This window comes from Dromiciops gliroides, chromosome 1 (genome assembly GCF_019393635.1).
Source record: "Dromiciops gliroides isolate mDroGli1 chromosome 1, mDroGli1.pri, whole genome shotgun sequence".
NCBI classification, from domain to species: Eukaryota; Metazoa; Chordata; class Mammalia; order Microbiotheria; family Microbiotheriidae; genus Dromiciops; species Dromiciops gliroides.
The window spans coordinates 70,571,165-70,584,826 of record NC_057861.1 but is presented as its reverse complement, the minus strand read 5'-3'; the positions used below and the strand labels follow the sequence as shown (position 1 = coordinate 70,584,826).

The following is a 13,662-nucleotide window of genomic DNA, read 5'->3' as shown; positions in this document are numbered from 1 at the left end:
TCCCTTGCTTTCTCCATTATCCAGCAAATGTTGGCAATTTGGTCTCTAGTTCCTTTGCCTCTTCAAAAACCAGTTTGTTCTTCTGGTAATTCTTGGCTCACATATTGCTGAAGCCTAGCTTGCAGAATCTTAAGTATAATCTTGCTGGCATGTGAAATAAGCATAATTGTTCAGTAATTTCAACATTCTTCAGCGTTGCCTTTCTTCAGGATTGGGGTGTAAACTGACTTTTCCAATCCATTGGCCACTGTTAAGTTTCCCAAATTTACTGGCATATTGAGTGTAGCACTTTAACAGCAACATGAATCCAATCATGATGCATTTATTAAGTACTTACTAAGTGCCAGGGTCTTTTAGGTTCTAGGGATACAAAGTACTAAGCACTCCCTCCTCTCAAGGAGGTTACAGTCAAAGGTGAAAATAATATATAAGAATAAAAGTATATTTATAAATATATTCTCATATATAAGAATAACATGTGAGAGTAAATATATTTATTAATATATTCTCATTTACATGAGAATAAATACATATAAATACAATGTAGTTAAATAGAAGGGTTGGGGTTTTTTTTTGTTTTGGGGGGTTGTTTTTTTGTTTTGTTTTGTTTTGTTTTGTTTTTGCAAAAGAAAGCACTGGCATTTGGGGAAGTCAGGAAAGGCTTGAGCTGTGTCTTAAAAGAGGGATCAATGAGGAGGATGCACAATTACAGGTAGCAGGAACAACTAGTACGGAGACTCAGAGATGAAAGATGGAAGGTTTTATTTGAGGAACAGAGAGAAGTCCAGTTCAGAAGGATCACAGTGTGGGAGGGGAATTAACGTACAAAGAGGCTGGAAAGATAGGTTGGGGTTAGGTTGTAAAAGGCTTTGAAAGCCAAAAAGACAAGTTTATATTTTATCCTAGAGGCAATAGAAAAGCCACTGGAGTTTACCGAGGGGAGAAGTGACACAATCAGATCTGCCTTTATGAAAAATCGCTTTGGTAGCAGTGTATAGACTATCCTGGAATGGAGAGATACCAGATGCAGGGAGATCAATCCGGATGAGAGGAACTAGCGTCAGAACTAAAGTGGTAGCTGTGTTAGTGGAGAGAGTGGATCAAATGAGAGATATAAACAGGAGAAAGAAAGAGTAAGATTTGACAAGATTGGGTATCTGAGGCAAGCAAGAATGAGGAGTCATGGATGACACCCACCAGGTTACAAATCTGGAAAACCAGGGAAATGAGGGGTGCTTTTGACAGAAATAGGAAAGTTTGAAAGAAGGATGATTGGCAGAGGGAAGAGAATGATCCAAAAAAAAAAGAAAAGAAAAATAAATTTAAAATTTAAAAAGAGAATGATCTATAAAAATACATGTTGGGTTTGAGATGTCTTGGAGATGCATTTGAGATATCCAGTTTGAAATGTCCAATAAATAATAGGTGAATTGCACCAACACAAAATAAAGGCAACATCCTCATCCTAATATTTATAGCATTCAGTAAATCTAATCCAACTTGCCTAGTGTAGTTTTTGACCATTTTATTTCCCTTTATGCATTATTTGTTCCAGTAATACTTGTCTCCTTTCTGTTTTCCTTATAAGGCATTCCAACCCCCTTCTCTATCTTATAGGGTTCTCCTATATGGAAATCCTCCTATCCTCACCTCTCTCTATGAATAATTAGTTTCCTTCAAAGCAAAACTTAGTTGCTTCTTCCTACTAGGGGTCTCTCCTTATCTCCCCAGTTGTTAATCTTCTCTCCCCTTTGAAAAGGCTTTGCCATAACTTATATACACTTGGTAATTATTTATGTTTGTGGTGTTATACATACTTCCACCCAAGTAAAATACAAACATTTTCGGAAAGGATAGATTTTTGTTTTGTTTTGGATTTGTGTCCTAACTACCCAGAACAGTGTTATACACTTAGAAAGTACTTAATAAATTAAATCAATCTAATTTTTTTAAAAAGGTGATAAGAGACTGAAGCTTTAGTGGAGAAAATGGAGCTAGATATATATAGGTTTGGGAGTCAGCTATGTAGAAATGATCATTAGATTCACAAGCACATAGGAAAGGAGAGGAGTCCAAAAAAAAGTAATGGCGGCCAGACTTAGGGGAAAGGCTTTGTGAGTGAAGAGAAAGGGACAGATGCTGTGGAGGTAAAATCAACAAGATTTGCCAAATGATTGGATATTAAAGCATGTAACTATAGGCTTATGTATGATGATGGCCAGGTTGGACTGGGCATCTCATAGCCTCCAGAACTACAAAAGGTCGCAAAGAGTGTGAATACTGAATCCCATGAAGTGGTTGCATTATTCCAATTCTCACTGCTTATTTCTTTTAAGCTGGAACCAATGACCATATTTTACATAATTATAATTTGGAAGAGTGTGAATTCAAACACATGTGACCACTTCACAGGATTCATTATATTCACACTAATCAGGACCTGGCAGTTTTGTTTCATCCCCCATGATTTCATATCTGTAGGGATATTTTCCTCACCTTTCTTTTTCTTGTGCCTTTTCATCTATCTCCCCTCCTCTTTGATCCTTTATTCCCCACACTTTCCCTCTCTTTCCTCCTCTCTGAATGTCCTTTCCTGAAAACCTAGAAGTTTCTGGCTGTGGAGCTGAGGCATGTACGTGCTACATGTCCATGGGCCCCTTAAAATGTCAAAAGGAGGGTGGGACACAGCTAGATAGCACAGTGGAAAAAGCACCAGCCCTGGATTCAGGAGGAACTGAGTTCAAATCCGGCCTCAGACACTTGACACTTACTAGCTGGGTAACCCTGGGCAAGTCACTTAACCCCCATTGCCCTGCCCCCCTCAAAAAATGTCAAAAGGGACTTCACAGAACCCATAGGTAAGATGCAGTTGCCTCTTTAGGACAACCTTAAACCTGTTTCCCCTAAACTCCCACCCCTTTTTCCGACATCACTCCTAGCCTGCTTTCAAGAATATGAAGGAGGGAAAGTCATGTATATTAAGCCAGTCAGGTTTGCTAATACGGCATTTTCTGTTAATCAAAGGCACCCTGAGAGACCACTTGTTCTGTGGATCCTGGAATTCAGCCAGGAACACAAGCAGTGTTAGGAATAGAAAATCCCCACACCAGGATCAGAACGAAAAAAGGGGGGAGGGGGAAAGCCCAGAATATAGAACATGCACATTTTCTACAGTTATTTCCCTGAAATAGTACTCTTGAATCAGCACCTAAGTCTTCTTGCTGATGTAACTTCTCAGTTCTGTCTTATTTGAAGTGGCTTAGTTGCTGGCTAAATAGCCCTCTGAATATACAAGTATTTCTAAAAGGAGACTAAAGAGAACCATGTTTCTACCAATTCCCATGGGACTTCTAAGGCTACTATTCCCCATTGTTCACCACAAGTATTCCCTTATCCTTATTTCCTGATCATTAAATGAGAATTAATACATTTCAGGAATGAAAGATGGCAGGTTGAAATTGGAGACTGCACTCAGTATTTGACAAAAACTGCTGGGAAAACTGGAAGATAGTATGGCAGAAATTAGGCATAGACCAACATCTTACACCTTATACTAAAATAAGGTCAAAATGGATACATGATTTAGACATAAGAAGTGATACCATAGGTAAATTAGGAGAGAAAGGAATAGTCTACCTATCAGATCTTTGGAAGGAAAACAGTTTATGACCAAACAAGAGATAGAGAATATTATAAAATGCAAAATGGATGATTTTGATTACATTAAATTTAAAAATTTTTGTACAAAAAGAAGCAATGCATCCAAAATTAGAAGGGAGACAGAAAGCTGGGAAACAATTTTTGTGGCCAGTACTTCTGATAAAGGCCTCATTTCTAAAATATATAGGGAACTAAATCAAATTTATAAGAATCCAAGTCATTCCCCAATTGAGAAATGGTCAAAGGATATGAACAGGCAGTTTTCTGATGAAGAAACCAAAGCTATCTATTCCTATATGAAAAAATGCTCTAAATCTCTAATGATTAGAGAGATGCAAATTAAAACAACTCTGAAGTAGCACCTGACACCTATCAGATTGGCTAAAATTACAAAAAAGGAAAATAATAAATGTTGGAGAAGCTATGGAAAAATTGGAACACTAATGCATTGTTGGTGGAGCTGTGAACTGATCCAACCATTCTGGAGAACAATTTGGAATTATGCCCAAAGGGCGATAAAGCTGTGCATACCCTTTGACCCAGCCATACCACTTTGGGGTCTTTTTCCCAAAGAGATCATGGAAAGGGGAGAGGGACCCACATGTACAAAAATATTTATAGCTGTTCTTTACGTTGTGGCAAGGAATTGGAAGTTGAGGGGTTGCCCATCAATTGGGGAATGGCTGGACAAGTTGTGGTATATGAATGTAATGGAATACTATTGTGCTGTAAGAAACGATGAGCAGGAGGAGTTTAGAGAAACCTGGAGGGTTTTGCATGAGCTGATGATGAGTGAGATGACCAGAACCAGGAGAACATTGTACACAGTATCATCAACATTGTGTGTTGATCTACTATGATGGACTATATTCTTCTCACCAATGTAATGGTACAGAAGAGTTCCAGGGAACTCATGATAGAAGAGGATCTCCAAATCCAGGGGAAAAAAAAAGAACTGTGGAGTAGATGCTGAATGAACCATACTATTTCTTTTGTCTTTGGTGCTGTTGTTTTTCTATTTTGAGGTTTTTTGTCATTGCTCTGATTTTTCTCTTATAACATGACTAATGTAGAAATATGTTTAATGTTATTATGTATGTATATATAACCTATATCAGATTACCTGCTGTCTAGGGGAGGGGGGAGCGAAAAAATCTGAAATTGGAAAACTTGTATAAACAAAAGTTGAGAACTATCTTTACATGTAACGGGAAAAAAATAAAATACTTTATTACAAATAAAAATGTTTTTAAAAAATAAAAAGAAATTGGAGACTGCCAATAGACTAGTTTGGGGGCAGCTAGGTGGCACAGTGGATAGAGCACCAGGCCTGGAGTCAGGAAGACCTGAGTTCAAATCCGGCCTTAGACACTAGCTGTGTTATCCTGGGCAAGTCACTTAACCCTGTTTGTCTCAGTTTCTTCATCTGTAAAATGAGCCAGAGAAAGAAATGGCAAACCACTCCAGTATCTTTGCCAAGAAAACCCTAAATGGGGTCACAGTATAGGACTCCAATGAAAATTATTGAACTACACTTCTCACAGTGTGAGGTCCTTGAGATCAGAGACTTTCTTTTGATTTTCTTTGTAACCCTAACATTTAGCACAGTGCCTGGCACATAGTAGGTGCTTAATAAGTATTTAGTGACTTATTATTATAAACTTTTTCCTGTTCCCTTAAGTTCCCAACCATATCCATATTCCCCTCTTTTTCTGCAGATGAACTAACCTCCCGCCTTACTGTGAAAACCAAGTTTGTCTTTTGTGACCTTATTAATGTCCTTTTCACAATACTGCCTTTGGTGATGTGGTGAAACCTATAGATCCCTCCTCAGAATCATGTTTTCAAATACATAAAATGTAATCCAGAGCCAGTGCTTTATCTACTGTGCCACCTGGCTGCCCCTCTCATCTTTAATCTAGTGTCCAATATACTGGCTTTATCCTTGGTGCCTACAGATGTGAACTTTCCTTTCCCAATGGGGGAATTCCAATGATAGATTAAGTCTTCAGGGCTCGTTGTCAAACAGGCAGCAACAACAACAGAATATATAAAGTTGGAAGTATAGTTACCAATATGCACATAGGAAATATCACAGATGTATCATGGCCCCACTAGCTTCTCAATAGAAGGGATATGCAGACCTCCCTCCTTGGTTGAGCTAAAATCTTATCTCACTCGCAGATGAAGAGCTCATTTACCCTTGTGTGTTCTTTGGTATATTCTAATCTAAATAACTTTTCCAATTGCTGTTTGCTGCTTTTGTAGATCAAAAAAAAAGGTTTATTAGTTATTCATGATGGTCTTTTGTGTAACCAGTATATGGACAGGAACCAAGCTGGCAAGTCTAAGCCCTTGAGAGCAAACAGGAAAATGACTTTCATTCTGAAGCCAGACTCATAATCCCTAAAGATATTTGAGAGATGGCAGATAGATATAATTCTAGCCTGACATCTGAGAGTGAATGAGAGACATCCTGCATCAGTGGACCTGGACCCTGACCATCCCTCTCTCTCCCCTACCCCAACCAGGCTGCTGGTTGTCCCAGCATGGTCTTCCTCCTACTCTCCACAAAAGTGGACCAAATCGGAGATCGGATTTATCCAACTACCCATGCCCTTGTCTATATATATTCAGACAATCCCACATATATAGAGATACATGTATGTGTGACATACATAAGAATGAGTCATCATCTATTAGATAGTCAAAGGATATAAGCATGCAGTTCTCAAAAGAAGAAATACAAGCTGTCAGCAAATAAATGAAAAAATGCTCCAAATTACTAATAATAAGAGAAATGTACATTTAAATAACTGATTTTCTACTTCCAACCCATCAAATTGACAAAGATGATAAAAAACAGAAAATTAAAATTGTTGGAGGGGATGTGGGAGAACAGGCACACCAATGCTTGTAGAGCTGCAAATTGGTCTAGCCAATCTGGAAAGCAATTCCAAACTATACCCCAAAAGTCATTAAACTGTGTATATACCAGCGTTGGTACCACTAGGCATAGATAATCCCCCCCCAAAGAAATCAATGCCATCAAAATTGTGTAAAATACAGCATGGACCTTTTCTGTATATTCTTGGTCTAATCTAACTTCTCTCCCCATCATTGTGTTTTGGATCATTATTTCTACTTCCTTATGCAGAGTATCAGAGACTAACATTTTTTTTACCTTTGTATTACTTTATTTTTTAAAATAATAAACATTTGGGCAGCTAGGTGGTGCAGTGGATAAAACACCGACCCTGGATTCAGGACTCCCTGAGTTCAAATCTGGCCTCAGACACTTGACACTTAACTAGCTGTGTGACCCTGGGCAAGTCACTTAACCCTCATTTCCCTGCAAAAACAAAAAACAAAAACAAATAATAAACATTTTATTCAAAGTCTTGAGTTTCAAATTTTATCCCTCCTTCCCACCCTCCCCTCCTCTCTCCCTGAGGCAGTAAGCAATCAAATATAGGTTATACATGTCCAATTATGTAAAATGTTACCATTTTAGTCATTTTGTATAAGAAGAGACTAATATTAAAGTAAAAATGTAGTGACTCCATTGTTACTAATACAGAGGAAGATTTTTATGATAATATTAATAGATTCTTTTCATTTTTCTTCTATTTGTTGCCCTCCCTATTTCATCCTTATATGCTCTTGAAATGATATGGGGTTAATTTTTTTTCCTGTAAACTTCCTTCTCCCTCTACCTAGTTTTAATAGATTATTCAAAATTTAATTCATCTCCTGTAGGGAGGTATATGCCAAGGTTTCCAGCTAAGGTACTGATTAAGCCAAAAATATTCTGTACAAAAGGAACAACAGATAGAGTTGTCATTACTTATTGATTAAACCTAATGTAGCCCTTGTAAATGGCTATGTCATTATAGGATTTAGAAAGAAACTACACAGCAACCAACTTAACAGGCATAGCCCCTATTTCTTCCTTTGTTTTCTGAACAAGATGAGTGTCTAATAAATGTTCAGCATAACCATAAGCTTCCAAGTTTCAGAGAAACACATTTGTTCAAGATCAATACAGTGAACTAAACAAAATTTACCAAGCACCCCATTCATTATTTACATAGCACATATGCTGAGTCACTCTATGAAAGCAAATGGTAAAATGAATATAATCAGTTAACAAACATTTACTAAATGTCTTCAGAAAAATCACTGAACTATGATGTCCTTTGATTCAGAAATTCCACTTCTAGGAATAGACCCTAAAGAGGTCAAATACAGGAGGAAATGAACCATGTGTACAAAATATTTTAGCATTTTTTTTTGTTGTAGCAAATAATTGGAAACTAATTGAATGACCATTAACTGGTGAATGGCTGAATAAACTGTGGTATAAGGATGTAATAGAATATTACTGTGCCATAAAAATAACAAATATGACAAATTCAGATGAACTTGGGAAGGCCTATATGAGCTAATGCAGAGTGAAGTGAGCAGAAGCAGAAAAATAATTTACACAACAACCAGAGGTAACATAAAAGAAAACAACTTTGAAAGACTAATCAATACAGCGACAAATCATATCTTCAGAACACTGATGGTGAAGCAGGCCACTTGCCTTTCAGGAGAGAGGTGATGGGCCAGAAGTATAGAATGACACATATATTTCTATATATGGCCAATGTGTTTATTTGTTTTGTTTGATTATATTTATTGACTACAAGGGACAACATCTATTAGGGACAGAGGGGCCATGTGTGAAGGTGAGTGAGTAGTGGAAAGAAAGAAGGAAACGAGACAGACAGAAAGGGGAAAAGGGAAGGAGAGAGAGAAAGAAAGAGAAAGTAGAAGGAGGGAAGGAAGGAGAGAGAGAGGGAGGAAAGGAAGGGAGAAAGAAAGAAAGAAGGGGAGGGAGGGAGGGAAGGGAGGGAGGAAGGGAATAGGAAAGGAAGGGAGAGAAGAAAGAAGGAGCATCAATAAAATATTTTAATAATACAATAAAGAAAAGAAAAAAATTGAGAAGGAAATACAAACAGCAAGTTTGCTACTACTTTTTCAAATTAAATATATACTTTAAAAAATAGGTAACGGGGGCAGCTAGGTGGCGCAGTAGATAAAGCACCAGCCCTGGATTCAGGAGTACCTGAGTTCAAATCCGGCCTCAGACACTTGACACTTGCTAGCTGTGTGACCCTGAGCAAGTCACTTAATCCTCATTGCCCAGCAAAAAAAAAAAAGGTAACAGGAGTTCACAATTTCATATAGAATCCCCTTTTTTTGGTTCTTTGTGTATTGAAACATTAATGTTTATTGATGATTATTAATTTCATAAGAATAAAATAAATGTCCACACTATACCCAGAACTTTGTTGTGTGCTAAATACAACTCTACATGGGGAGATTTAATAAAATGACAAGTTCAAAATACCTTCAGAGCTACATGAACTTTTTGCTTCTCAAAAGTACCATATTTAAACAATAACCATCCACCTTATTCATGAGGACCCCTCCCCACAAGAAGAATCTAAACCTCTCTCAGCATCGTGTGTTCTTGAGCATGAGAAGCATTCTAATCTGGCAGGAATTAAACTGAGTAATGAAATTTGGCTGCTTTTCTCTTTAAAAAAAAAAGAACAAATACATCAGCTCCAGGTAGAAAACAGCAATAATGAAAACAAGAGATTCTAATGCCAAATCTAACTACTGTGACCTCAGCAGATGTTGACAAAAGAAAAATCACATTATAGGAAATGCCAAAATCGAGTTTTGGTGGAATATTGATGATTAATATGTAAAGATGAGTCTTGGCCTGGTGATTTTTAGAAGGAAAATTATTATTTGGTGAAAAGTAACCACTGTGAGAGAGTCAGTGCCAGGACAGAGCTGAGGGTAGGCACAGCCTGACTAAGATCCCCTTCAACTCTGTGCCCCCAAGAGCAAAATGACAAAAGCAAGCACTGAGCTCTCTCTGGGCAAGGTTCACGGTTCCTAGAATCAGGAATCAGGGTCTTGGTCTCCCCGAAGCCATGTGGCTGATGCAACTCATTAGCAATCTCTGCCTCCTGGCAGAGGCCAGGGCAGCTAAGGTCGAGAAGCCAGCAGGCAGCAAGGCAGGTAAAACAGAGCTAAGGGAGAAGGCAAAGTGCAACTCTAATTTGACCTTTGACTTATACCATGCCATTGCCCAGGAGTGAACATCTTACCCTCCCCTTCATCAGTAACTTCATTCCTGGGGCTGATCTGAGACGGGGGAGGTAGCAACAACTTCACAGGTCAAGGCAGTGCTGAGCAAGGACGAGCTGTGTGAGAAGAAAGAATAAACCAGCCTGGCCATTGGCTGGTGACCACGAGCATCTCCTGGCCCACAGTGTGACACAGAAACCAGGTAGTTGTTTTAAATGGACCAGCTCTGTCAGCTTTGCTGATGACTTTGTGCAGAACAGCAGGAAACTCAGTGGCTGGGAAGACTCTGGAATCTGTTTCTGAGACAAGTAGAACACCTTACAGTCCATTAATGAGTGGGCCTCCCAGGCCACCTGAACCAAGCTTCCCAAGGTCACTAAAGATGTGGAGAGGACTGATGGCACCCTTGTCATCAAGGCCATGTTCTTCAAGCTTCACTGGAATGAAAAATTCCACCAGGAGATGGTCAGCAAATGCAGCTTCTTAGAGCCTTGCTCCTACACAGATGGTATCCCCTTGAAGCAACACACAAGGTCCTTACAACTTGTTGTTGTTCTTCTTGTCCTTCATTCTCAAAGAGAAGCATGACGTTGGAAGATGATTCACTTGCTGTGGATTGGATTTAAGTGAGGGAGGGCTGTGCAAAATCACTAGCCTCATTCTTCTCCAGAGCCATTTGGGTCCAGATATACAACAGGATGACTGGAGATGGCCCCAGATATTTAAGGCAATTGGGGTTAAGTGATTTTCCCAGGGTCACAAAGCTACTAAGTGTCTGAGGTCAGATTTTAATTCAGGTCTTCCTGACTCCGGGGCCAGTGCTCTATCCACTGTGCCACCTAGCTGACCCTCTTTACAACTACTATAATGATGAGACCCCAAAACTCCAGATTGTTGAGATGCTTCTGGCCCATAAGCTCTCAAGCCTCCTCTTCATGATATCCTCACCATGCGGAGCCCCTGGAGAGACTTTAAAAGCCCCCAACCAAAAAGCAGCTGAAGACCTGAGTGGGAAAGCTGCAGAAGAGGGTTCTGGACATTTCCCTGCCCAAGGACCTTGTGGGAGTTATCCACAACCTCCAGAAACATCTAGTTGGCCTGGACCTAATCAAGGCCATTGACAAGAGTAAAGAGGACCCACCTCTAAAGTCAGGCAAGAAAGACCTCTACCTGTGTCTTCCATTACACAGCCTTTGAATGGGATACAGAGGGGAGTCCCTTTGACTAGGAGACTGAGGAGCATGAGAAGCTATGGACCCCCAAGCTCTCTTGTGCTGACCATTCTTTCATCTTCTTGGTCAAGGATGCCCGGAGTGGCTCCCTGCTTTTCATTAACCTCTTGGTCCAACCCATTGGCGCAAAAAGGTTAAGTGACTTGCCTAGGGTCACACAGCTAGTAAGTGTCTGAGTCAGGATTTTAACTCAAGCCTTCCTGATTCTAAATTCCATTCCCTGTCTACTACATCTCCTGGATGGTGAAAGGTGATTACATCATGAACTATGATGATGGCCACATGAATAAGGATAAAGGCATGCATTTAACTATGGATAAATTTCCATCTCGGCTACTCAACTTCTTATTGTTGTCATTGTTGTTCTGTTATCATTATCATCATCAATAATAATTCACACGCATATAGTGCTTTTAAGGTTTACAAGGCACATTTTTTACAGCAATCCTGTGAGATAGTGCATGTCTTATTATCCTCATTTTATATGTATTACATGAGTAAACTGACCCATGGTGGACGTTCTTTTGAGCATGTGCATACATTCTAGCCATGCTTTTGGATCTGCACCATGTGATGATGGAAAGTCCTCTAACTGGATGCTAAGCCACAATAACTGAGGACTCGGGGCATATACGACAGCCAGCTACCGGGCTCTTTGACTCTGTGAAGTATGAGAACTATTTTTAAGTGATCCTCAGGGGCAGCTAGGTGGCACAGTGTATGGAGCATGGGCCCTGGATTTGGGAGGACCTCAGACACAACACTTGCAAGCTGTGTGACTCTGGACAAGTCACTTAACCCTCATTGCCCTGCCCTAAATAAATAAATAAAGTGGTCCTGAGACCCAGGTCTGGGAGAAAGCAGGTGCCCGATGTCCTACCTGGCCTCCATGTGACAGTGAACACATGACCACTTCTAACCCTATTGGATTTGGTTTTTGTTTCCTGATCATGGATAAGTAAGTATCCCAGAATGGAACATGTCCAGTACCATGAGTTCTAGAATCAGTTCTGGGAGGTTTGAGAGTGTGGCGATTGTAATTTTTACCAGGGGGGTTGGCTTTAGCTATAGTTATGACAGAAAGTGAGCTAGAAGCAATGGATATGTCTGCGTTGAAGAGAGAGACCATCGGAAAGATGATTAGCCCAGCTTCGCTATTTCACTGGCAGACTGATGCCAACATTTGATCAGATTAAAATGTAAAATGTAAAACTAGACGCCTTTTAAACTGCTGTGTGTTCTCATAAGGCTTCAATATTAGCCTCCCAGCCTATTGTAACCATAATTGTTACATTCCTGAATTTTGTCCTAGTCATTCTGTAATGTGTGCTATGATCCATTCGTGCTTAGTATTCCTTTTTACAAGTAATAATAAACTCCTCTTATACTCAATTCATACTATACATTGGATGACTTTTTTATTCCCAACTGGGAAAACTGAGGGATAATTGAGCTATAACTTAATCCAAGAGTAAATGTGTCCATGGGAATGGCAGGATTGGGGTTTGTTAGTGATTTGAAAGGTATAAGAAAAGAGAGCTTAATCCCCTTAATAAGAGGAAGTATTCCCTAGCTGCTGTGGACCTAGCAGCAATTCCACTATATAGAAAAAAAGGCTCAGAAAGTTTAAATGAATCATCCATGGTTCTATGGCTAGTAGGCAGAGTCACAAAGGTAGTCAAGCATCAGAGTCAAGACTCCAATCTAGGTCACTGATCTCAAGTCCAGTGTTCTTTCCACTCTATCACTCTGACAGTTTCTTTGTCAGCAAAATGGCATCTTTAACTAATACTTAATACTTTATGAGATAACTTACAATAGACAAGGCTAGAAAAGTATAAAATATTATTTGAATTAATATTGAAGTCTTATCACAAGAAAATTATGTGTAGTTGGCCACAAAATGATGAGTGTTTCACACCAGAGCAACTTACAGATGGTATCTACTAAGACAAAGAGATTATGATCTATATCAATGAATTGAGTATACACAGCAATGAAATCATGGCTCCAAATATTGAAGTAAGCAATACCGAATTACTGTATTCATTAAAAGTGATCAAAAATGAAACATTTTTCCCTAGAAGGATGAATATGTGCAAAGTGGAGAATGGACCTTTGATCATGAACTGAACTCCTTCTAAAATTTATTTAGGCAATGAGCTTAAGACATTTTTATAGCTATTCAAGATGTTTTGCAATGAGATACTGGAAACTATTCTGCATGTCTTCCTTATGGACTTGTCATTCATAGCTAACATTTCTATATTTACAACCTTGTTTTTTATAGCAGAGTAGAAATGTTTATAGATTTGGGATTCATAATTCCATATTTAAAGTATGTGTTTCTGTCTCCCTCACCTGTGGTCCAGGGAACACCCTCCCACAAGAAATTCTCACTGTGTACTCACACGGGTTCAAATTTATCTTGGGGATGAGAACGGACTAACCCGAAAAGAAGGGGGAAGGGGTGTCAGGCTTCTCTCTTACTGGCTTTACCCCAAGGGTGTACCTGGAACTAACTGTTAAATTTTCAATATGAACATTTACCTCAGAAATTGGCAAATTCTACAAATCAAAACTTAATTCATTGTTTTGTTGATTGTCTGGATGTAAG

At 39.1% G+C, this 13,662-nt stretch overlaps 1 pseudogene; it reads left to right on the top strand.

Annotated features, from left to right (window-relative positions):
* Positions 1-9,656: 9,656 nt before the first annotated feature.
* Positions 9,657-12,396, top strand: LOC122735376 (annotated as a pseudogene).
* The last annotated feature ends 1,266 nt before the right edge of the window (positions 12,397-13,662 follow it).